The sequence below is a fragment of the Sceloporus occidentalis genome, unplaced genomic scaffold (genome assembly GCF_023333645.1).
Source record: "Sceloporus occidentalis isolate IW3139 unplaced genomic scaffold, rSceOcc1.0.p SCAF_3, whole genome shotgun sequence".
Lineage (NCBI taxonomy): Eukaryota > Metazoa > Chordata > Lepidosauria > Squamata > Phrynosomatidae > Sceloporus > Sceloporus occidentalis.
This window is the reverse complement of record NW_028316983.1, coordinates 40,427,457-40,453,821: the sequence shown is the minus strand read 5'-3', so window position 1 is coordinate 40,453,821 and position 26,365 is coordinate 40,427,457. Positions and strand designations below refer to the sequence as shown.

The window sequence follows — 26,365 nt, the reverse complement described above, 5'->3', positions numbered from 1 at the left end:
TACTGCATTGGTTTCCCAGCAATGTACAGCAGACATTTATTCTAGTTTTCACTTTCTGACAACCTCTTCTGAATTAGATCTAAAGATAACCCGTGTGGAGAATAGAAGCCCTAAACTTGGGGGGGGGGGGGCAGCTTGAACATTCCTGGTTCTTGGTTAAATCCTTTAAATTTAATCATTTTATTTAAGTTTAATCATTTTAGGCTATTGAACTTGCAGGCACTTGAGGTTCCATTTTCCCTCTTTTTTAGGTTTGGTCATCTTTGGTCAGAATGAGTGAAGGAGAAGCTTCTTTTCATTTGTATCTCTGTCTGGACATGTGAGAAAACAGATATGGAGTTCTGTCTCCTTTGATGGATATGTATGTGGGTAGGACAGAATTGATTTTTCCTGCTGTGTTTACAAATTAATGGGACGAACCTCCCAGCTGGTGGTGATCAAGCAAGTTGTTTGATTCCAGCTGCTGACACAACCATTTAGATAATGTGTGTTGCAGAAGACTTTGACTGTTCTCTCTCTCTCTCTCTCTCTCTCTCCCCCCCTCTCTGTCTCTGTCTCTGTGTGTGTGTGTGTGTGGGAGGGGATGTAACACTGGGAAACTGTGGAGGTTACAGAGAAGTCTTGGAAGGAACCGCTCAAGTAACTTCTGAGTTGCTTCAAGTTTGCATAAACCTGGATTGTGTGCATCATAAGTGTAGAGGAGATAGGGAATATTATATTTTTCATGCTAAACGGGAAGTGCAAGTCGCTGACACATTCAGTCATAGTTTTATTTGTAACTTTCAAACATCAACATCTACAGTGCTTGCAATTATTTATGAAGCAAAGAGTGCTCAAAGCGTCTTCTACCTGATTTCTCCAAAGTGGGCTTTGGTATGAGAATTGTGGCATTGAGCCTATATTGTCAAGACGTAACACTTTCTGTCTGGAAATGTCCATTACAAATGTAGGTGTTTCTCAAGCTGTCACTTCCTTGCAAAGTAACTTGCATTGAATAAATGCCTGCTATTATGGAAAAGATATGTGGTGGTGAATGCTACTGTGTGAAAGAGCATGAGGATCTTGAAGAATATGTCAAGGTTTACTAACATGTTTGATCAGGATGCCCCAAGACCAAGTCCAAATTGGGAATGTGACCCTTCCATTGTTAAATTCACACCTGCTAAGTGGAAGAAAGCTTGCCTACTGTCATAACTCATTTTTTAAAAGGAAAAGATGTTTTACCTCAACAGTTGTGGGATCTACTTCATAAACCCCCCCCCCTTTTTTTTTAAAGGACCCTGAGATCCACCAACTCAGGTGAAGTGTTTGCATAATGTATCAGACATATAATTAGAATTAGAAAGTGTCCCCAAGAACATATTCAGCCCAGGAATTCATTTGCATTGCTAGAATTGAGCTCACAGCCTTTTCAGACTGAAAACACCATGCTATGTTTAAGCAGCTGGAGACTTGAGACTTGTTAACTGTTGCTATTTTTAAAGATTTTGAAGTCAGAATCTTTTGTGAGTCTCTCAGAAATCTACCATCAGATTGTAGGCTACTGTTACCCACTTTACCCAGTGTTCCTGTTCCCAGAGGAAATGGATGATACAGATGACTCCAATCAATATTTCAGCCACTGTTTCTGAACTGACTTATACATTTTATTTATCTTTATTCAATTTGTTAGTCTCCCTACAACAGTGGTTCTCAGAGCACCAATAAAACCAAACAATTTATTATTTTAACAAAAAATGGAATGTAGAATCATTTTATTTATTTATTACACTTTTTGATAGTTCAATAAAGAAAATTCTCTGGGTGGTTTACTGCTAACAAAATAACACAAAACAAAATTACTAGAATAGGACAAACAATGCAGCACATAAAAGCAAAACCAGTCGAACAGAATAAAACATTACACACACACACACACACACACACACCTATTTAAGCAGTAATTTAGATGCTCTGAAGATAGCAATAGGTTAAAACCAGCACTGAGGTCCAAAACACACTGGAGAAATAATCCAATTTGAGACTTCTTTAACTGCCCTGGCTCAATGCTAAGGACTTCTGGGAACTGTAGTTTTGTGAGACATTTAGCCCTCTGTCAGAGAGCTCTGGTGCCACAACAAACTACAATTCCCAGGATTCCCTAGCACTGAGCCAGGGCAGTTATTGCAGTCTCATACTGGATTACTTCTGCAGTGTGTTTTGGACCAGAGTTGGATGGCCTAGAAAGAGAATACTACCCAGTGCAAGTGATGCAATTTTGGTAATTTATGTAAAAGCAAACCTCTTCTGAACAAATCTTGCCAAGAAAACCGTATAATATGTTCACCTTAACGTCACCATAATTCTGAAATGATTCACACAGCAGCAGAATGATAATACTTGCATTTATCCATACTAAGTATTCTTGCCACCATATTTTGAACCAGCTTAAATTTCTAGACAGCAACTCCACATACCATATTACAACAATATAGGCCTGTTACAGACTGCCAAAATAAAGCTGCTTCAGGTCTCTTTGGAGGTGTGCTGTTTAAATGATGCATGCATCCTAAGAATCCGGAAGCTGCACCAAAGCTGCACTCCAGTGCTTAGGAATGGAGTGTGGCTTTGGCGCGACCTCCGGACTCTTAGGACCCATGCATCATTTAAATAGCATACCTCCAAAGAGACCCGAAGCAGCTTTATTTTGGCAGTCTGTAACAGGCCATAGAGACCATTTTAAGTCATTTCATATAGAAACTCATTTCCCAGCTGCTTCTAAACCATGTGGATGAAGTAGTTGTAACACAACACCATGTCACATCTTTTCTCTGTGCATATACTGTCAAGATGAACCCTCATAATAACAGCCGCTGTGTGAAGTTCTTTTATTTTCTTACAGAATCATTTTTATTAGGCACACACAAAGCAAATTAAATACATTTTATATATCTAAAAAACTGCAATACAAACAATGGCCTGTTACAGACAGCCAAAATAAAGCTGCTTCGAGTCACAGTGGAGGTATGGTGTTTCAATGATGCATGCATCCTAAGAGTCCAGAAGCCACACCGAAGCCACACTTCAGTTTGGAGCGTGGTTTTGGTGCGACTTCTGGACTCTTAGGACGCATGCATCATTGAAACACCATACCTCCACTGTGACTCGAAGCAGCTTTATTTTGGCTGTCTGTAACAGGTCAATACTACACAAAAAACTACTGACTTCCCCTTCACTTTCTGATGGTTACATCCCTCTGTTCTGTTATACTTCCTTAAAACAATAATATATAATTTGCTACTACTTAAAAAGCAAGTTCTATTCTTTTCACAAAACATAAAAGTCAATATATGACCCTAGTGTGCAGTTATAAATGAAGTAAATGATTCCAAGTCTTTCAAAAAGTTCATCAAAATTATTTTTTAAGTTGTTGACTATCTTAGGAAATTCTACAGTCTTCAATGACCTGTCTTCATAACTTGGTAAGAAGCTTATTTCCTTCTCTGGGAACATATAATTCTTGCAGTAGAAACCATGTATCATAAGGACTTCCATGATTTTTCTGAGTGCTTCCTTAAGGCAGTCTGTGTTAAACTTTTACCTTGTGGAACACCTGTTAGTATTATTTGGTTTGGTCCTCATTTGCCTTGTAGCTTGTTGTACCTTAAATTCAATCCTCCTCTTCCTGTCCATAATTTGCTCCATCTTCTTTTATGCCTTGGACACCTGTGCAGTATCTTATGTTTCACTCACACCCTCAGATATCTACCCCTTACCTAAAATAATATCTTCTAACACATCCTCTGTTCCCCATATTGCTATGACCCTGTAGGTGTGTATAACTGGAGTTGCTTCTTTTACTTCGAAAGAAATCATATTCTTGAGATAAAGCTACAGTTAACACTTTTGTCATGCACATAGGTTTGATCCAGTGCAGCTGAAGTGTTGACCAATCAATAGGCTTCCTAAAGGGTGAAATATTTTAAGTGTTGTTCATGCATTCTTGATGGATGCATTTGTACTATGATGTGTTTGCCATGTGTACAGCTGGGGATGGTGGCTGTGGCTAATACAGTGGACCCTTGATATTTGATGGGGATTGGTTCCAAGCTCCCTGTGGATACCAAAATCCATGGATGCTCAAGTCCCATTATATACAGTGGCATAGTAAAATGGTGTCTCTTATATAAAATAGCAAAATCAAGGTTTGGTGGGTTTTTTTGGAATTTATTTTTTAAAATATTTTAAAGCCATAAATGGTTGAATCCATGGATAAAGAATCCATGGATATAGAGGGCTGATTGTACAGTAACATTGTGATACATTAGGGTTGCTTCATTTTGGGTCTCCTTGTCTTGCCAGTTTAGTGTCTCAAATAATGATAACATTTTGTTATTAACTACCCTTGAGTCAACTTCATCCCAAGGTGACCCCATGGATGAGACACCTCCAAGGCCCCCTGTCCTCCAGTGCTCTGCTTAAGTCCTGTAAATTCAGACCCATGACTTCCTAATTGGGTCGATACATCTATTGTGCAATTTTTCTTTCTTTCTTTCTTTCTATTGCTCTCTAATTTTCCAAGTATTATTGTCTTTGGTTTTTTGTGGGTTTTTTGGGCTTTGTAGCCATGTTCTAGAAGAGTTTATTCCTGACGTATCGCCAGCTGCTGGTGAAACGTCAGGAATAAACTCTTCTAGAACATGGCCACATAGCCCGAAAAACCCACAAAAAACTATGTATGCCGGCCATGAAAGTCTTTGACTTCATGTTATTGTGTTTCTAATAAGTCATGCCTTCTCATGATGAGGCTAAAGTACGCTGACCTTGGCTTCCAGATTTCAGGCTTGATCTGTTCAAGGAACCATTTGTTTGTCTTTTTGGCCATCTACGGTATCCTCAGCACTCTTCTCCAGCACTACAGAATTGATTTTCTTGTTATCAGCTTTCTTCACTATTCAGTTCTCACATCTATACATGGTGGTGGGAAGTACAGCTTGTATGATTCTAACTTTAGTGTTCACTTGTATATCTTTACTCTTTAGGATCTTTTCTAGTTCTTTCATAGCTGCCTTTAACATTCCTAATCATTTTCTGATTTCTTGAGTCCTGTCTCTGTTCTGATTGATGTTTGATCAAGGTACAGAAATTCACTATTTCAACTTCCTCATTGTCTAGGTTGAATGTGTGTAGATCCGCTATGGTCATTATTTTAGTTGTCTTTATGTGTAGCAGTAACCTGCCTTTGCACTTTCTTCTTTGACCTTCCTTAATAATCGTTCTGAGTTTTTGCTGATAGTATGATGTCATCTACATATCCTAGATTGTTGATATGTCTTCCTCCTATCTTCACTCCTCCTCCTCCTGATTCTACACTTGCTGTTCATATTATATTTTCTGCATGTGACGACATAAGGGACCCCTACACTCAATCCTGCATGCTCATTTGTGAGCTCACTGCCATGTGGACTTAGGCAATATTTATGTGTTAATTGTATGTGCTGACTAACTTGTATTTGTCTCTTTCTGTTTAACCTTAGAATGCAGAATTCTCATTTTTAAATACCAATATTCAATGTTCTGGTAAAAAGGTTTAAAAAAGCAACTTCACATCTGCTTGCGTATTCAGTGTGTTGAGGTATAAGAGATTCATTTTTGTTTAGTATTGAATGTTCTGAAAAGATATGTCAAGAAAGACTGCAAGGATGACTCATATCCATGGTGGCAGATTGTCTTAAATGTGCCAACATTTAATTCTGTACATCATAGCCACAGAGTAAACTGATGGCTATTATAGTAAAGGGTCATTGTTGTCACTAAGCCAGTTCTCATTTCATGTCTGTTACTACTGAGCACTGTCTAGTTTTGAGCTCATGAATAGTTCCCATCATCTGCCTGCATAATTCATGGACACATTATATCTATTTTTTTCTTAAGGGTTTCTTTCTTGTCTTGCCAGTTATCTTCTCCTGGGCAAACCCAATTTGCTTAATGGCCATGTGAATGTAATTGAAAGACTTTCTGTCCTAAGTAATTGGGTGAGGGCTCACCTGTGCTCAAGCCCCAATATGGCTCCATCTGCTTTGTTCAAAGAAATTTATAGGCCCCATAGTAATGATTGACAGTTGAAAAGTGAGTAATGTTTTGTCTTGCATCTGTGGCTCCAGCTTTTAAGAACAAATATTCTGATGCATGATTTTCTTTCTTCATTTGTGAGAATTCTGTATATGTGTCCTTTTCTTGTAAAGGATTTATAAACCATGTTATAAAGTCATTGCCAGTATTGGAAATATAGAGTTAAAATTGGATATTATGTAATTAATTAAACTAATTTAATGTTTTATGACATGACTGTGCTCAGGTTTTGAACAAAACTGTTATTCTATATGACTTTTATTCAGATAAAGCTTATCAGTTTTGCTGTGATGTCATACCAGACAGTGGTGAGGGACGACGTGTGTTACAAAGAAGCAGCATCTAGAGGACCACACATTCCCCATCCTAGAAACAGATAGTTGCCATGGTAGTGAACAGAAGGGGAGAATTGATAGGTTGACAGATCACTGGGTATCTGTTCACAGTTCTGGGATTACTATGAAAGTCAAAAACATGTTTTTTTATTATTATTTATATACCGCTGTTCCAAAGATCATAGCAGTGAACAGCAAGTAAGCTAATTTGCCCCCAACAGTCTGGGTACTCATTTTAGCGACCTCGGAAGGATGCAAGCCTGAGTCGAGCTTGGGCCCTTTTTCTGGTCTTGAACTTGCAACCTTGTGGTTTTGAGTGAATGGCTGCAGTACAGGCATTTAACCACTGCGCCACCAGGGCTCCATGTTGAGTTTAATCTGGTTATCATTTCATTTGGGGTGGCTTGATGTGGGCTTTTAAGCTAGAAACTTCATTGACAAAGAAAAAATGGCATCTGCAAGGAAAAACCACATTGCATCCTCGATTATTAAGAGTCTGGGTGACCACTACCATTTCATGGCTAATGGTCAGGCTCTGTTATCATTGACCTCTGGGTACATGCATGCTTGAGTGTGTTGGTGAAATTCTCGTACACACACTCACCCATCATACCTATTTTGTGCTTTTGCAAACCTTGAGATTCTCCTGCAAAATGTGAGAATCGCTCTTATTTCTCAGTGGTCTGTTTGGGGTTTTTTCATTCTTGGTTCTAACTATCTCAGTTCCTAATGAGGAGCAATGATCCTGTACTAGAGCTTTTCCCCCAGAGTATATTCTTTTCCTGTGTTCTCCTTCTCTCTCTCTCTCTCTCTCTCTCTTTTGGTTTGTTTAAAGGGGTCAGTGTCCTAATGGCTTAGCCATTCTATTGGATATCATATTTCTGGGGTGCTTTGAGATTTTCAAAGAACACTTAAATTCTTTTATGTTTACTGACTCTTTTCTTGGTTCTTTTCAAGGAATACTGGCCTTACAATGAAATTTGCTTCTCATCCCAGTTCTGTAGTTGTTCCTTTCATTTTTGTGGGTCGTGTATTGTCTAGTTAATTAAAGCTGACTTGCTCAACAGCTATTCACTTTACAGTTGTAATTAGGTTCTTTTTATCTTGATTTTTTAACTTAGCCTCTTTGTATATGCACTGTTTTTTGGATTTTCCTTCAAGGTTGTTCCTTCAAAGAATAAACTCAACCAAGACTATTGTGAAGTTGTCATCTGAAAAGGCTTGTGCAATTTGCAGATTTTCAGAGCAGTGGGTTTCCCCATGTCTACTCTGTTCCTTTCCCCCTTTGATTTTTTATACTCAAACTCACTGGCTGATGGATAAAATTCAAATCATTATTTGTTTATGGTTTTCATCATTGTTTTGAATTTCATTTTTAACTATCATATATACTTGTATATATTTAACTGGACAGCTGCTAGATGACACTACTGGAAGATCTTTCAGAGACAGCAACATTGACACCATAGTTAACTCATGTTCATACTACACAGAGGGAGGCAGTGACAATCCATCCCACTAATACTTCTTACAAGAAAATCCTATGACAAGAACAATAAAATTGAAAATCCACAAAACGGTGATACTTTTATTGGGTCAACCAAAACACACAATATGCATGTTGCAAGATTTTGAAGTTTTACTGGCGTCTTCATCAAGCAAAGATGTTAAAAAATCATACAGGAGGGGAAAAATGATATTAGTCATAGGCCTGCATTTTCTCAGGATGTTGTGGTTCTCAGTAGAGTTGGTATGGAAGGGTGTACATGCAGGCAGGCCCCACCTCCTTGTGGTCATGTGGATATTGGCAGATTCTTCAAGTCCAGGAAATAAAATGTAAATTATATTAGCAAGACAAAAAGATATTCCCTTTGAGATCCTGTTTGTCTCCATCCTTTTGTGAGGCTACAAGTGTCTGTCTTAGGCAGAGAACACAGACTACAGCACAGAAAATGAACTCCAAATATAAAAAAAACTAGAATAAAGGAGAGCACTAAACCAACCATCATGCCAAAATATTACCTGGGGAGAAAAAAAACCAGAAGAATTTAAAGATAATGTGAAAAATAGATCTGCGCTGTTAAGGCCAATTTGAACAAGAAGAATTATGAACAGAAGCCAGGGACATAAACAAGTCGGAATGCAGAAAGACAGTATCTGTAGCCAAAAAGAAAGAAAAGAATCGGGATGACAGACGAAAGGCTTCAAGTCATAAAGAGGCCCCTGGTGGCGCAGTGGTTAAATGCCTGTACTGCAGCCATTTACTCGAAACCACAAGGTTGCGAGTTCAAGACCAGCAAAAGGGCCCAAGCTCGACTCAGGCTTGCATCCTTCCGAGGTCGCTAAAATGAGTACCTAGACTGTTGGGGGCAAATTAGCTTACTTGCTAATTAGCTTACTTGCTGTTCACCGCTATGATCTTTGGAATAGCGGTATATAAATAAAACAAATTATTATTATTATTATTATTATTATTATTATAAAGGACAAATGAGAAGCAAAAGAAAAGGGAGAAAATAGAGCCAGATTCATAAATGCAACTGTTCAACCATTAGTTTCCAAGGTTAAGGAGAGTTAATATAATAACTATTGTGAAGAAACAGAAGCTGGCAACAATATAAGAACAAGATACCTCTTTCACAAGATCCAGGAAATCAAAGAGACATTTAAACCAAGGGTGGCAATGCTCTATGATCATCAGAGGAACATAATACACAGCAAAGATAAAATAAAAAGACAGACGCAATACACAGAAGAGTTATATAAAAGAGGAGAAAGGATAAATGACACATGGAAGAAGAATTATACCAAGATGAACTCCAAATTTTGAAAAGTGAGGTGAAACCTGCACTCAGAGCAATTGGGGATAAATAAATCACTAGGAACAGATGACATACCAGTAAAATTACTGCAGTCTACAGAGACAGAATTGACTTTTCTGACTGAAATCTGCCAGCAAATAAGGAAACAAAACAATGGCCTACAGATTAGAATGATAAATATTCCTGTCCCCTAAAATAGAGACACAAAAGATTGCAGTAACTACAGGACCATTGCATTAATTTCTTGTGCAAGCAAAGTCATGCTCAAAATTCTACAACATGGGCCCGTTATAAATGGGTGTAAAGTATGTCCTCAGGACGTACTAGGGTTAATACGTCCTGAGGACATACAAAATGGCGGCGCCTGTTCTACACGGGTGCCGCCATCTTGACGTCGCGGACACTTAGCGTCTGCATGTCGCGCGGCGGAAGTGATGCCTCGAGTGCGCAACTAGCGACTCGTGGCGCCACTTCTGGGGCACAAAAAAGCGCCATTTTGGCACTTCTTTATTGTGGTGCCGGGGAGCCTCGCGGTTTGGCCGCTGGGGCTCCTCGCCACCGCTAATGACGGCGGTCTGTAACGCGCCAAAGACTCCTTTGCTCACTCCTACCATATACAGAGTAAGAAATTCCATATAGAGAGCAAGAGGTGCAAGCTGGATTCTCTTAAAGGAAGATGAATCACATTGCAAACGTATGTTAGGTAATGGAGCACACCAGAGAATTCCAGAAGAACACCAGCATGTGCTTTATAGACTATAGAAAAGCCTTTGACTGCATAGCTCATGAAAAGCTATGGATTGCTCTTAAAGAATTGGGTATGCTACTACATTTGATTGTCCTGGTACCTGTACATAACTTTGTACTCAGGACAATAAGCTAACATTAGAACAGAATACACAGAAACAAAATGGTTCACAATTGCAAAGGGAGCCCGGGAAAGCTGCATTTTATCACCCTGTTTGTTGAACATATGGAGAAAATATCATACACAGAGCAGTCTGGAAAGGAGTGAAGATTGGTGGAGCAAGCTCAATTAGTTCAGGCTGATATGATAAGTGGGTGGTAGTGATAGGAACCAGAGTGAGAGGTTGCACAGATTGTGTGAGGAAGGAGAATTTTGGAAGATTGCATTAGATGGAGAGGATGACTGTGCATGACTATCTGCTTTGAGAGGCAGCATTATAGGCTAATCTCATGTCAGTTAATACCTTGAGTGGAGAAAAACATAGCCCATGAGCTACTTGTGGATATCATAAGTGGGTAATCTTTGCTTTTCTGTTTTAAAGGAAACCATTAATGCTTGCAGATCGGTCTTTGAAAATATGCTTTTGAATATAGTTAAGTCTTTTTTCATTCTCTTTGTCATCTTGAAATTTCATAGGCAATTTGTCCATGATATCAAGATTTCTTTTTTTTAAAAAAAAGAAATGAAAATAGCAAGACAAGCCTCTAGTTTTTACATTTGTACATGCAGAGGACAAAGCTAAACCTGTGGAAATCTTTCACACTGCTGCTAGACTATGCAAATTAAATACAAACCTTCGGCCTATTTATGTATTTATTCAAAACATTTTATACCAGATCTTGAAGATTCTTTTATTTTAAAGATAATCTGAAAGACCTAACACAGAAGGCCTTTTATGTATATATAGATATTCCTGCTATTCCCATTCTTGTTCTGTGAAGTTGTCTTGGCTATGAGTGAAATTTTGGATGAAAATCAATATATCTAAATGCATTGCTTAAGAGATTCTGCGTTTGTGTGTCAGGAACCAGATGTTGTTGCTCTTTAGTTCCACAAGATCTAGCCACCATAGCCATGGTAAAATACAGTGTCAGTTGTAGTTCAGCAGCATCTGGAGAATCAGGTTTTTTAAAAGTTCCTTTCATGTTGGCTAGGGGATTCTGAGAGTTGGAATCTCAAAAAAGATAAAATGTCCATAGTCTGGGCAATCCATGTGTGTATTTCTTTGCAGTTTGGCTCCCTCTTCTTGAAGAAAATGCACAAACAGTTCTCCGAGTACCAGAGCTTCCCCGTATGGAAAAGATTGGGGTGGCTATTTGTGACTAGAGACATGGCCTTGTGACAGGAAGACCACCTATGCTCTTTATGAATGTTTTAATTAAGCCTCTTGGGTTTGTTTGCCATATACGTGTGAGAAAGGAATCTTATTAAACTAAACTTAAAGATGAGAAAATTTTTCTAACCCCTCTCATCATCTGTGCTAGAGAAAACCATAGAAACCTAAGATTGTAATTTACAACCAAAATAGCTGGTATGAAACATTGCAGTCCCTGTCTATGACTGTCTTTTTTGCAGGCTCAGATTCTGGCTGGAGATGGAAAGCCACTCCTTCTCTTCTAAGCCCAATATTGATGAGGAAGTTCTTGGATGAGAAAGAAACCAGCATCTTAGGCAATAGATAAGGGTGCCTGCTTTTCCTATCTTTTTCTTTTGTCCCAGATCTGTAGTCATAGTTTTTCATTTTGGCCATACTGAGAAAACTGTGGTGTCCAGCTTTGGAGCAAGAATCTTAAGCCATGGTTTGAAGTTAGTTTAAAGATTATGGCTTGTTCCAAATCTAACAAACTAACTGCTAACCAGCTGGCTGGTACCTTTTGTCCTACAAAATGGGAAAGTGGTTAATTAGAAGTTTCCTGGATTTGACTGCAGCTTGAACTAATGGGCGGACAGGCAAAAGGCTTCACAATTAAAATAAAGTTGTCTGAATTTGGCTTCTTAATGCTACATTGGCATATGACCTGATACTTCTGCAGAGCCTTCGAGAGGGTTGGTGGAGGTAAGAAATCTTAAGTACTTATAACTGCAGGGTATGAGCATGCCAGTAAGAAAGTAGCCTTAATCCATAGAAACCTAGCTGCACTTGATACTCATTAAATAAAGGGAATTTTTGCCAATTTCCACTATTATCATTGTGAGGAGGTACTGGCAGAGTTGAGGTGCCTGTCATTGCTATTTACATAGTTTTTTGTGGCCATGTTCTTGAAGAGTTTCTTCCTGACATTTCGCCAGCATCTGTGGCTGCCATCTTCAGAGAATGCTTGCCTAGAAAAAGTGTGTGTGTGTGTGTGTGTGTGTGTGTGTGTACACACACACACACACACACACACACACACACTGTGCTATTTACCTAAACCAAGGCATGGCCAGAGGAAGGCAACACCGAAGGATGAACAGCAGGCAGCTGTCAGAAACCCATGAGACATGGAAGGGAGGCAGCCACCATGGGAGGAAAAGAGCAAGAGCAGGGCGAAAGCAGGGGAAAGGGTGAAAAGGAGACAGGCGGGGAGGCACAAGAGGCCATAGGCAGAGGAGCACAAGGACAAGAAAAGAAAGATGCAGGACCAGGTGGTCGGGCCAAAGTGTGCGGGAAGCAAGAGAGAGTGCTGGCAGGATGAGGAGGCAGGTGCAACAAGAGAACTGATAGGCAACAGGAACCCTGGGCCGGGGGAGCTAGCATCTGACCTGGAGCCTCAGCCACAGAAGCAGAGGACAAGGGAAGACCAGGGGAGAGGCTGAGTAGCTGCCACAGGTTCCACCCCCTGCTTAGCAGGGAAGCATCGGTGCGGACTCCACAAACTCTTTTGAGTGACAGGAGGTACTGGGAAGACAGCACTGAGATACTGTGGGAAGACAGCCCCACCCCCAGCTATGCTTGCCTCCTGTCTCCACAGGTAATGAGAAGATAGACTGGGAAAAGGGGTTAGGAGGCAAGGCTCAAGGGTGGAGTATATGGAAAGCTGAATGAGCTCCCTGTAGTGCTTCAAATAGATTGTTCTTTATTTGTTTGTTTGTTTATTGGACCCCAGAATGGGAAGAGGTTTTGTTATCCTTAACAAAGAAGATATCCCAAAGCCCTTGCCTTGGTGGAGGTTCTCAACAAACTCAATAAAAGACATAAAGCAAAGACCAAGAAGTGTTTGTGACTGGTGTCTGTGAGTATTTGTAATGGATCCTGGGGTGAGGAGCCACAAACATATCCCACTCATTTCATACAACCAATAGTTTTTGGATTACATCCCATGTGATTTGAGGTGTTGCTAACTCTTGATTTAAATAATCAGTCACCAAAGTATGGGGGAGGATCAATTTCAACTATTTTCAATGATTTTCACATTTTTAATCCATATTTCCTGAACTACTGCTGCCTACTAGTCACACTCTACCTTAGAAGAGGTTAAAGGAAAACCCACTCTGAACAAATCTTGCCAAAAAAAACTGTGATAGGGTTGCCTTAGGATCACCATAAGTTGGAAAGAACTTGAAGCCACACAACAACAATGTGGAAGACTGCTTCCCCAAGCCAGGAGGAGTTCTGTTTGCAAAACAATGATGCCTGAGTAACTGAGAAGGAACTCTGTGCATTTTGTCATAGACTCTTCTCTCAGCTATTTTTTTGAAGGGAGTATTCTGAAATAATGAGAAAGGAACTTTGAAAAGAGAACCATTGTGTGTGTGTGTGTGGGGGGGGTGTTCTTCTTCATTTAAAGACTTCTTCTCCTAACTGGAAAAATAAATTTTGTTTTGGAAGGAATATGAAAAGACGTAACTTGTGTAAAACTCATGCATGGAGTTGAAGTCATCAAGACCAACATGTGCTTAGCATTAAATATGCAAGTAAATCATCCCTGTGCACAGGATTCAAGATTAAATATACACAAAGGGTTCTTTATTCAGATTTACTGTAATCTGTCTAGGACTAAAAGGCTTTATTTTCATCTTTGCATTTAGTAGAACCACACATTCCTTTTTTCCCCCTGTGCTTAATAATGCTGGACTATTTGGTTGCTGGTTGTTTGTCCCAGTTTTTTTTTAAAACATGCAAGCAGACTTCCACATATTGGATTAAGTTAACACTTACAGTAAAACCATTTTGTCCCTCAAATTATTTATTTAATGTGCCTTCAATACTGTGTACACCCGGCCCTTTGTATGTATGAATTCTTTTTCCATGGATTTAACCATCCATGGCTTGAAAATATTCCAAAAAAATATAAGTTTCAAAAAGCAAACCTTGATTTTACCACTTTATATGAGAGGCAGCTTTTTACTATGCCATTGTATTTAATGGGACTTGAGCATCCATGGATTTTGTTATCCACGGGGAGTCCTGGAATCAAATGCCAGCAGACACCAAGGGCCCACAGTGCTGTGCAGTGTGAGATGATTGGTATATTGCTGACCTTAGTGCATTCCCATTACTGAAAATAGATTCATTTTCTTCATCCCAGTCATGCATGACTGTGCCACTAAAACAGCCCGTACATTCAGGTGACAGGACATAGGGACCAAATCAAGATTCCTTATCTTAAATTTGAGTGGAGAACTTGTAGCTCTCTAGGAGACGGCCTTCAGCTTCACCAGCTAGCTTGCTCAATGGCCAGGAATGATGGGAATAAGAACCATTTTTGCTGCTGAGGGCTGCATTTTGCTTATGGCAATCTGTTAGGCACATGCCAGTGGTGGGTGGGGTCGAGGGTATTGTTGAGTATGGACAGAGTCCAAAGTGATCATGCTCATCCTTTCTTTCTTCCTCTTACTGTCATCCTGTTTACCCAAAGGGCTGTTGAAGGAGACAGATATAGTCACATTTAATCTGCCTAATAACTAATATTTATTGGGTGGATCAGTCTTACCAGAGACATGAACTGATGGCTTGTAAAAGATGTTTCAACTTTAAGGTAGGGACTGCATGAAATTAAGCTGAGGGTTCCAGGCTGCCCACCCTAGTCTACTGTGGTTGACATCAGCAGTTCTGAGACTGTACTAGGGAGCTCATGGGACATGTGTGCCCCACTGTTGAGCCCTGGCTTGCCAAAACTGATCAAGTTGTACTGATGCTGCATGGGACCATACACCAGTGATGTCATAGCTGTATCAATTGATTCCCACTAGTTATGATGCTGTGCAGGCAAGTTTGTGAAGTCAGTTCATCTTCCTGCACCTTTTTGTGGGATAGATCTTCCTTTCAGATTTTCTAGCAACCACTGTGTTTTGGATGACATCTCTGATTTCTAGGTGACATGGGAAATACTCAAATAAATTCTGTTACCTTCACCCCCAATCCTTATTATGATACAGATGAACATATTTGCTGTAAAGATGTTTTAAGATACTATTTTATTGTTCTTTAGAAATGTGTGCATATGAGAAAGAAACTTGTTTGCTTGGGGGAATGGCCAGAAAATAACATTGGGTTCAGAATTTGTGAGTGCTCAATAATAGCAATTTTTGCTCCAAAGTTTTCTTTGGTTTTACTTGTTATGTCTGGGGAGTGTAGGGTTTGGAGTCATTAATCTTCCTCATGTTTTCTTGGCTGAAGCAAATGTAAAACAGATGTTCACATCTGGAAAGTAAGTTCTAGGCTTCATTGTTGAAGTGAAATAGTTCAAATTGTAGCAGGAATATTCAGAGAGTGCTGAAGCAAGAGACAAGTTCATCCCTCCCCCCATACATGAAACTTTTTTGAGAACATGTTGAAAAATCTGCCATTTTAAAATCTTCAATCCATATTTAAATGTTTGAAGATGAGTATTAAAGAACCCTTGGTTAGCAATGAACAGACTTTAAGTAATCTTTCCTTATAGTGTTATATTTAGTACTGTAGTCCTAAGTAGGTCTACTTTCAATTCCAATGGCACTACTGAGTAAGAAAAGTTGGTATAAAGGCAATTCACTCACTCACAGTAAGTACCAAATAAGCACATTAACAAGTCATACTGTATATATAATATATAGTTCATATAATGCATGCGTGGATATGCCTTTAAGTCTCCTGCCAACTAATGGTGACCCCATGAGTTTTATAGGGTTTTCTTAGGCAAGGAATACTCAAAGATGGTTTTTCCAGTCCCTTCCTCTGAAATATAAACAGCTTCAAACAAACAGCTTCATTTATATACCACTTCATACTGAACTAACAGTGTCTAAGCAGTTTACAGCTGTAAGCTAATTGCCCCCAACAATCTGGGTACTCATTTTAGCAACCTGGGAAGGTTGCAAGCCTGAGTCAAGCTTAAGCCCTTTCGCTAGTATTGAACTCGCAGCCTTGTGGTTCTGAGTGAGTGGCTGCAGTACAGGCATTTAACCACTGCGCCACCTGTAGCACCTGGTATTTGTTGGTGTTTTCCCATCCAAGTAGTAACCAGGGCTGACCCTGCTTGGCTTTAAAAATCAAGTGAGATCCGGTGCCTTTAGGATATATAATAATTATACATTAAAGTGGTGGTGTGGTTATGAGAGTTAGCAATGAAAGTGATATACAGTGGGCCCTTCCTTTACGCAGGGGACTTCCCGCATAAGGGAAATACCGCATATGGTGGAACCCCATTAAAAACAAGCTTGGTGTGGCATGTGCGCCATTGCTTTTTCCAGTATGCACCCATTTCTTATTGTGGCGCAGCTTTGAGCGTATGCTGAAAGCCATGTATGGCATGCCCCATGCATGACGCAGGCACACTGTACTCACCTCAGCCTTAAATTCAACATGATTTTTTAGGCAAGCCACTATTCTTTCTCCATCCCTTCCACCTTAATCATTAATATGGGGGCCATCTCACCCTATCTTTGATTGCTGTAAGAGTTGTGGAGGTAATAAATTGAAAATAATTTATGTAATTCTGACAAAGCATTACATAAACACTTTATTATTATAAATTGGACATAAAATGTTTTCTGCTCCGCAAAAGCTCTGTTCCACTTCCTAGTCATCTCTTGCCTAGATGAATGCATATCTTCTCTCTCCTGTTCCCTTTTCTCACCTTGTTACCATTAGATCTGTTCAGCACTCACCTGCTAAAATCTTCACCTTTGTCATTGCTCTGACCATGTGACATCCTTTGTTAAATACTATGGTGGCCTCCAATCAATGTGCAGTGCAAATTCTGTGTCCTTACTTTTAGAACCCTCAACAGCCGTAATGCACACACCTTTTTGTTTATAGTTCAGTACATTACAAATCATGATCTTTGCCTCCTGGGTGCCACCATCTTGCCCCATAGGCTTCTACCCTAAAAAAAACCCTCCTTTCTTTTGTTGTTTATTACTCCTCATCATGGAATTGCCTCCTTGTAGACGTGCATGAGGTTCCATTTCCCTCATTCATTCAGTCCTCCCACAACACATTCCTTTTCTTTGAAGCATTTCTCACAGAATTCTAGTTTCTTTGCCCAACTGAAAGGCTGTAACTAGTTCCTTGGAGACCTGTCTTCAAATACTCTGTAAAGTATCCTGCACTTTGCTGGTGCTGTGCAAGTAAGAAAATAATAAAAAGAAAAAAATATCATAAATTATAAATTACCACTCTTTTATTTAAAAAAAAGCCCTTGTACAGTAACCAAGGGACTGGTTTGTTTGTTGACTCTTTTCAACATCTGAGGACTTCACTGTTGTTATGGAAAGGGAGAAGGTGGAATTGTGAGGCATTAAATTTATTTTCAAAGATAGGCTTGGTTTTTGTCCAAAATAAGAGAAAGCCACAGGTTATTGACATTATGTTTCTCCCCTGATGACAATTAATAAAGATATGTGTTCATGCAGGCCATCTTCACCTTTGTTCCTCTTTTATTTTCATCCATCATGCAAATTATATTCCAGAATGCTTCAGTCAGCCACAGATGTCCTTGACTAGGCAGATGTCCTCAACTAGGCAAAGATATGACATGAAAGTAGAATCTTAGGAAGTGATTCCATCATAGTAAGAGACTCTTAAATGACCAGAAAGTGTTCTGAGCAGGCTGTTAAGAACTTCCAAATATCTACAAAATGTACTCACCATCTGACTTTCAACCATTTTTTATTAGGCCACCTGCCCACACATAAATGTGTGAGTCAGTTACAATATATTGCCAGCCTGAAAGGGTTGGGGTGCAAGGAGTACCAACTGTCCTCCAGTTTTCAAAAGCTTTGCCAAGATAACCATGCAAAGGGACAGATTTTTTAAAGTTTTGTAAGACTGAGAGTTTTTCCAGGGCTTGTAAACTCTATGAGCATAAAAAGTGGCAGTTTTTGTGCATGTTTTAATCCAGAATTCCAGTGAATCCTGGCTCGTTCTTCCTAAGAAGCATGCTGATGGGCACCACCTGACTGATCCTCCCTGGCTCTTCCCACTGCCAGAAAAATATAGAGGAATCCAAAACTGAGCAAGAGGCATCCAAACCAGGACTTGTGGTTTGTCATTCCTTTAAGAAGGCAGAATCTGAACCTGGGCTTTATAGCTGGTTTTAGATTTGTTTGACAGGTCAGTAACTACATTTTGGATGTACGTTTTTGACTGTTAGCTACTTTACTTTCTGTTAATTAGCTCAGGGTTTGGCAGTTCCGTAGTCTTGCAGTTGTTGTTTGGCTACAAGATCTAGCAACCTTAGCTAGCATACAAGGAAATGAGGGATTCTAGGAGATGTCCGACTAGAAGACCACAAAATTCCTACCTCTTCTGTAGGTGCTTGTCCTGGTGGAAGGAACTATCCAGGAGCAATCACACATAGGATGGCCTTACAAGAATGAGGAGAATGCTCCTATACCTTTTAATAATTATGTGTGGAGGGGGATTTTCATCAGATGTTACTTGTATTAGAAGGTACACAAAGCTGTGCCCTCTTTTTCTGTAGCCATTCTAATTGGACAGTGAACTACACTGTGAATCAAGGGAATTCCCAAAAGATATATTTTTGTATAGAAACACTCCAATTTGGGGCTGCCTATTCAGTGTTGTACCCTGCTCTTCGCAGGGAAAAACAAGCAGAAGCTGAATTATAATTTCTAAATTAAATGCATGATAACAGTGATAACATGATGGCAGTGATAGAAGAGAAGCCACCATAATTTTCAGGCTGTGAATATGAATATTTTAATGATGGACGGAGAGCTGTATTTCAATCAACTTCATGTAAGAGCACTGCATTCTCCTTTATACCAAGGAAATGCCATATACTCATTTTCCCTTCTTTATTAAATGCTTTCTAAACGGGCTTTGAATGGTAAAATACTCTGCTGTATCAATCTTTTATGTTTTTTAGTGCTGAATTGAACATAAAATGAAACAGCTGTGTGTGGGAGAGGCATGTATTTATTTTTGAATTGTCTAGTATCTGGCCCATGTTTCAGGGGGTCTAATCCTACAAGCTGCTGAGAGCTCACTAGAAGTGTTAAATCCCTTCCCCTCCCACAGCATCCTGCAGAAATAAAACACCAAGGGATGGACCACCATCAGTATTTTTGATATCGACATCTTAAATATAGGAGGTCATTTATGTCTTTCCTTGAGTGCTTTGATGACATATTAGAACAGTCAAGGAAACAGCAGTAAGACTATTCTGCTCAATGAGAAACAGAGAGAGAAAATAGTTTTGGTGAAGGGCCTCATTCCAAAGTGCTTTATGGTCTGTCCCAGGCCTTTTTACACTGAGGATCAACAATGTAAGAATGAGAGAGGCCCAGAATACACCTGAAATGCTCTTAGCTGCAGGTCAGAACCTGCCATTTCATGAAAAGATGTATAAAATGTATTCATTTTCACGTAAAATACAAATGAGTGGCAACTGTTCAGTACTGAACAAGCTGCCCCTCCTTGGAATAAGAGGAATAGTACTTCTCAGTAGTCATGAAATCTGTTAGACCAGCTCTTCCATCTGCTATTAACCTCTTCAGTTGCAACCACCTCATGAACAGCTTCAACATAGCCCAAGATTGTGTATGGCAGAACGGCCAAGCAAGCTATCCCACACTTGGTTTCTCTGATTAATTTGTAGAACATTGGAGGGTGTTGTGACACAGTCTGTTCTCTTTTATTTCGTCTTCTCTGCCCCCGGTTAAAGAAGCTGACAGTGAGATTCAGGATTACTAAGACATTTTGATCCATGAAATGGATCAACATGTGCACCTCACCCACCTAAGTCAAGGCAAATAATACCCAAATCTGGCCAGGTTACTATGGCACAGGTGACAGAAAATCCCACAGTCATTTATCCCCATGCCTGGCAGTTGAAATACAGCAACAACTTTAATAATTAAGAATTTTGTGCCACGTTATGACACGTCCCAAAGTGTCAACCTTAATCTGCCAAATGGTAGGGCTGGCCTTGTTGAAACTAAAATTGCAGAGGGAATATAGGGATTTATCAGATGGGCCAATAACAATGTGTGATAAAAATGAGTGGAAACAGTCCACATGAAACATTCCTCAAGGCCCTAGATGGCCTATAGTCTTTTGTTTCCTATCAGCATCCTGCTAGAGAGAGTCCAGTTGAGTCTTTTAATCCCCCCCCACCCCCTGTTTTTTTACACTTTCAAATCAGGAATGTACTATCAAAGGCCCTACTCAGTTCAGTTCAATTCTGTGATGGTAGCTGACCATGTTTCCTACCTTTTTACGTTTAGGGTTCTCTCATTCGCTTTCCTGTTGTTTCAACCCTTCTGTAGTAGCCCTGTTTCCAGATATTTCAAGGGCAACTTATTCTTGTCTTGACAAATAATTTGCAGATTTGTTCAAAGTAAACCATGGAACATTAGCTACATGGAATAGTGGAATAGTGCTGCTATTCCACTTTAACTGCTCTGGCTGCCACCTGTTGCATTCTGGGATTTGAAGTTTAGGAAGGAGCATTTAGAATTCTCAGCCAGAGAGCTCTTAGGCCTCACTGAACTACAAACCTCAGAATGCAGCTGCTTGCAGCCAGAGCAGTAAAATTGGAATAGCAGCACTATAAGTGTGTAGTGTGGTAATGTGGAAGGTTAGGACCAAAACCAACCAACCAGAATGATTCTAACCTTAGATGCCTTTAAGAAGGCACTAAAAACAAATCTCTTCCGGCAAGCATACCCCCCTGATCTTCTATAAGATCTGATGAAAACTTCACCTGAGGAAAAATTAAGATAACTTTATCGCAGGATGTATTGTGGTTTTAATATTGTACTGTCATACTTTGTTATTACATGGTTTTAAATTGTTTAAATTGTTTTTAAAATTGTAATTTTAGATATTTTGTCTGTTGAAACACTGTTGTAATCCCGCTTCAATCCGTCAGGAGAGGCGGGAAAATAGAAATAAAACCTATTATTATTATTATTATTATTAAAGGGGTGGTGTGATGCCGCCCCTTTGAGCACTGGATCAGGACTGTGGCAACTGCATGCTGCAGCCTCAAGTTGGTTTTATTCCAGTGCAAAAAGAAGCGTCAAAGTGCCATTCCTTTTTGCTTCGGAAAAAGGGCACTCTTTCAGCTGCCGCCACTGCTCCTGCAGGAATCAGCATCTAAATACTGCACTGCCGGAGTGTTGAAAAGCTACCACCATGTAAACAGCTGGGCTGTTTCATGGTGGCTTCTTGCCAGCTTGGGGATGTGTGTCATGGGAAGCCAACATATTTTGCCAATCTGTTGCAGCCCTTAACTGCAGAAACAAAGAAGGGGTGCATTATTTCTCTCTAGAGCAATAGTTTCCACTTCTTCTGTTCTTTTCCTGTATCAGCTGTGGAAGGATGTTGAGTTTGTTCTTGCTACATTTCTGTACAGACATGTCAACAAGCTTAGGTGGTGATCAACATGACTGGATGGGGAAATCCTGTAGTAGCCATATGCCAGCTTGATGACATCCAGCTATGTTGCACTATAATTCCCACCATCTTGTGGTAGCATGACCATGTATAGACTGGATAATGGGATTTTAGGTCAACATATTGTGAGGTTGCCAGGATGTTTTCCAGAACCATCCACAATGTTCAGACATCCTCAGTAGATAGGGAAACATGGAGCAGATTTCATGAGAGAAGAACTGCTATAGAGTAAACCTGCCATTAACACAAACATACATGCTTTACACATACATATGTATGGGGATGTTGATGCATATACAGCTCATCAGGTAGTGGATAGACTTGAACAGAATGACCTTAAATAGGAAAAATGCTGTTAATTATACAACAAAACAGATAAATCCCCTCCTCCCCTTTCCTGGTTCCCAGTGTGGAAAAAAATAAGCTTGATGGAAACTGAAAACAGATGGTGAACAGCTGAAGTAGATAAGCAGTGTTGTTCAAAATAAGCATTTACCCAGGCTGGGGAGGTGACAAGCCATATTTACATTATCTCATCCAATTACAGTGACACTACTTTTAGCTGTATTAAAATCATTAGCATTCAGGATACTTGGAAAACACAATAGTTTATCACTGATTCTGTGATGAGAAGGACTCGATACCGTTTTGGTCAAAAGACATCTTGAGAAAGGAGTCTAGTGTGTGTTTTGCTTTGGGGGATCCCTCCCTTTTATCGTAACAGCCCCCTAAAGTAGTATTGTCTTGAATGTATTATTTGTTTTGCAGCTAGTGGGTGACATAAGGATGTTCTCCAAAGATTTATTTACTTAAAGTGCTCTTCCTTCTCCTTCTTTTTTTTTTAAAGTGGAATCATCTGGCCCAGTACTGTTGACACATACTAATGCTAGCTCTCCAGAATTTCAGTCAGTATATTTTCTTTGCCTTATTGTGCCTAGTGTAGGTATTTGTAGGGTTTGAGGAAGGTATAAGAAATAGTGGTAGAAGCTTCTGCGGGATTTTCATCTATCCAAACGTATATGCAAATGAAACAAAACTCAGTCTCTGTCTCTGTTCCTCTGGGAAATGCAGTAGGATTGGACGGAGGATGGAGTACAGGTTGAGTCTCCCTTATCCAAAATGCTTGGGACCAGAAATATTTTGGTTTGGGGTGTTTTTAAAATTTGTTTGGAATATTTGCATATGCATAATGAGTTATCTAAATGTGAAATAATATTGTTATGATTTCTATACACCTAATAAACAATACCCTGAATGTAATTTTAATACATAATATTTTAAAATAATTTTGGCTCTTTACAGACCGCCGAAATACGGCGGTCTGCCGGTGCTGCTCTTTGCTGTGTGAGGGAGCCGCTGCGTGCAAACCGCGCGACTCCCTCGCGCAGCAAAAAAGAGCTCCAAAATGGAGCTCCTTCTCGCGGCGCAGCTATGACGCCGTGAAGCGCCACTGGCGCACTTGCGACGTCATAGCCGCTGTGACACGTGAGGACGCACAGCGTCCGCTACGTAAAAATAGTGGCGGCCATCTGGAATGGCCGCCATCATTTTTTACGCGCAGAGCGCGTATTAAGGTTAGGGAGGGGCGGAAGCACCGCACCTCCCTAACCCTAGTATGCGCTCTGCGCGTACTTTAATGGCGGTGTGTAACCCGCCTTTGTGTAAGAAACAGTTGGTGATACACTGAGTCATCAGAAAGCAAAGGTGTCGCTATCTCAGCCACCAATGTGGGCAGTTTTGGGAGAATCCCATTGTGGGGGAATCTAATAAATATAAATCAAATAAGTAAAAAATATTTTAGATTTTGGAGTATTTTGGAATTAGGGATATGCAACCTGTACTCTGTCACATGTGGTGCAGCATATAGAAGGGAATAACAGACAGGAGAAATTTCAGCTGTTTCTTCCTTTCTCCAAGCTACAGCCCAAGGAAAGTCTGCAGATGTTGTTTGGAACATTTCTTGCCAGAAGCCCAGAGCTCTTTTCCCTGTTGAACAAGGTGGTGGGGCTCCAGAAACTGATCTGTTAGACAGTGAGTTCTTTCTTTGTATAACTTAAGTATCTAAGCCATAAATACACCAGCCTAGTTGAATTTTGTGTATTGGTATTTATGATATGGAAAGAGCATATTGCTGTTGATAGGAGAATCAAGAAGAATTGCTGCTAAACAATTTCTAAGCAATCTTTTCTGTCCGTGCATTCTGAAGCCAAGGTGTCTGAAGAGCTTAAAAACTTGCTTGTTTGAACAACAGCTCCCAGAATCCTCCAGTTGACTTGGCCATTTGGAGCACCTCCAGTATTCTGAAAAAGAACCCCATTATCATCCTGCTTGCAAAAATGTGGCTGCCTCTAGAGACTGTAAAAAGAACAACATAACAACTTAGGAAGAAGGTTTCTTTGTAATGGCATCCAATCATGTTCTGGGTTCTACATCTTGTTGCTTCATTTCCAGCTATACTGTCGATGAATATTCTTAGTACTTCTTCTGAAGGCATTATAGTAAATAATATTGTTGTGGCCTTTTTTGTTTTTGTTCATTTGTTTGTTTTGCTACACAGGAAAGTTTGCACATGTAACGATTTTTTTTTTATGCTTGGCAGATTTCATACCCAAATGTCTATATGATGAGCATGCCCAGTCTTTGTCCAATAGGCACTGTTCTGGAAGTGATGACCACATTCATAAATATTTTTGAAATTGTTGTTAATTGCTTGAGGGTCAACTTTAACCCATGGTAACCCTTTCAAGTCCCCCTATCCTCAACCACCCTGTTCAGCTCTTGCAGGTTCATGGCAGTGGCTTTTCTGATTGAGTCTATCCATCTGGAATTCAGTCTTCCTCTTTTCCTGTTGTCCTCCACTTTACCATGCATTATAATTCTAGTGAGTCCTTTCTTTTCATGATACAGCCAAAATAGAACAACCTCAGTTTAGTCATCTATGCTTCCAGGGAGAGTTCGGGCCTGATCTGCTGTAGGACCCATTAATTGGACTTTTTATAGTGGTCCATGGTATTCTCAGAACTCTTCTCCAACACAACCTCTCAAATGAGTTGGTTTTCTTTCTGTCAGCTTTCTTTACTGTCCATCTCTCACAACCATACATAGAAATGGAAAATACGACAGCATAGACAATCCTAACTTTGATATTTAATGATATAACACTTCATGATCTTGTCTAGTTCCTTCATAGCTGCCCTTCCAAGTTCTAGTCATTTTCTGATTTCTTGACTTTAGTCTCTGCTCTGATTGCTGGTTAGCCCAAGTATAGAAAACCTAGGACTATTTCAATTTCTTCATCGTCTATACTTTAAAATTATGTAGATCATATGTGGTCATAATTTTTGTTCAGTTGTCAACCTGCCTTTCTACTTTCATCTTTGAGCTTCTTAGTAATTGTTCCATGTCTGTGATGTTTTCTGCTAGTGTTTTGTGTCATCCATTTGCATATCTTAGATTGCTGATGTTCCTTCCTCCAATTTTCACACTTCCCTCCTTTGCATCCAATCCTGCTTTTTATACGATGTTCTCAGCATACAAATTAAATAGATAGGGTGATAGAATGCAGCCTTGCCTGACCTCCTTTCCAATTGGAAACAGGTTTGTTTCTTTGTATTCTATCCTAACAGTAGCCTCTTGTCCTGAATATAGGTTATGCATCAGGATTATCAGATGTTGTGGTTAACTATTAAAATTAGACTAAATTGTACTAGCCAGTGTTCGTTCTTGAAAAATGGTCTCAATTTTGATTTGGTTTCAAAAGTTAGGTCAGTGGTATACAGTACTTTGGTGAAATGTTTAAAATCCTTGCTTGTTTTAAAGATTTTAAAGTCTTTTATGTGGGAAGTGATGTTAAGATGACATTCAAAGGCCATGTTGACAAAGGCCCATTACAGACAGGCAAAATGTGGCATAGCAGCGGCGGTACTAGGTTTAGGGAGCGCGCACCATGTAGACACTCCCTAAACCTAGTAGTACTCCGTACGTGAAAATGGCGGTGCCCTGTACACACAGGCACTGCCATTTTGACGCAACAGACGCTTAGCGGCCGCACATCATAGTGCACATATGACATCGCGAGTGCACCATTTGTGCTCTCGGGTGTCAGAAGTGCACCACAAAAAGAACCCTCTTTTTGCGGGTTCTTTTTGCTGGCGGGAAACCGTGCGGTTTATCCGCTGCGGCTTTCCGCCAGCGGAAAAGGAGGCACCGGCAGGCCGCCCTTTTTGGGCGGTCTGTTCTGCGCCTATGTCACAACAAGAATAGCTTCAGTTTGAGAAGGTGGTTGTTGGTGTACATATTCCATGTGTTTATGAAAACTGAGGAAAAATGCTTTGTAAATCAGCTTGAATTCTGATAGAAGTCCATAAAAGGCAACATTCTTAAAAGTAAAGTATCCTGATAACAGTGCAGTGCCTTGTATCTTTCCTCAGAAATAAACTCTGTTGAGTTCATGTGGACATATTCCCAGATAAGTTTATATAAGATTGTCATTGAAAATAAAATAAAATAAAGATGGTCCATC

At 39.8% G+C, this 26,365-nt stretch overlaps 1 protein-coding gene across 6 annotated transcripts in view; it reads left to right on the top strand.

Moving 5' to 3' along the window:
• The window catches only part of CBFA2T2 (CBFA2/RUNX1 partner transcriptional co-repressor 2), a 122,308-nt gene that overhangs the window by 60,175 nt on the left and 35,768 nt on the right, over positions 1–26,365 (top strand). The window contains exon 1 of one of the 6 annotated variants that reach the window (XM_089514098.1): positions 18,451–18,531. The exons of 4 other annotated variants lie outside the window; for them this stretch is intronic. The gene's annotated coding sequence lies outside the window, so the exon portion shown is untranslated. Of the gene's footprint in view, positions 1–18,450; positions 18,532–23,855; positions 23,875–26,365 lie in introns of those variants that run through there. One more of the 6 variants, XM_089514099.1, reaches the window with a different exon arrangement.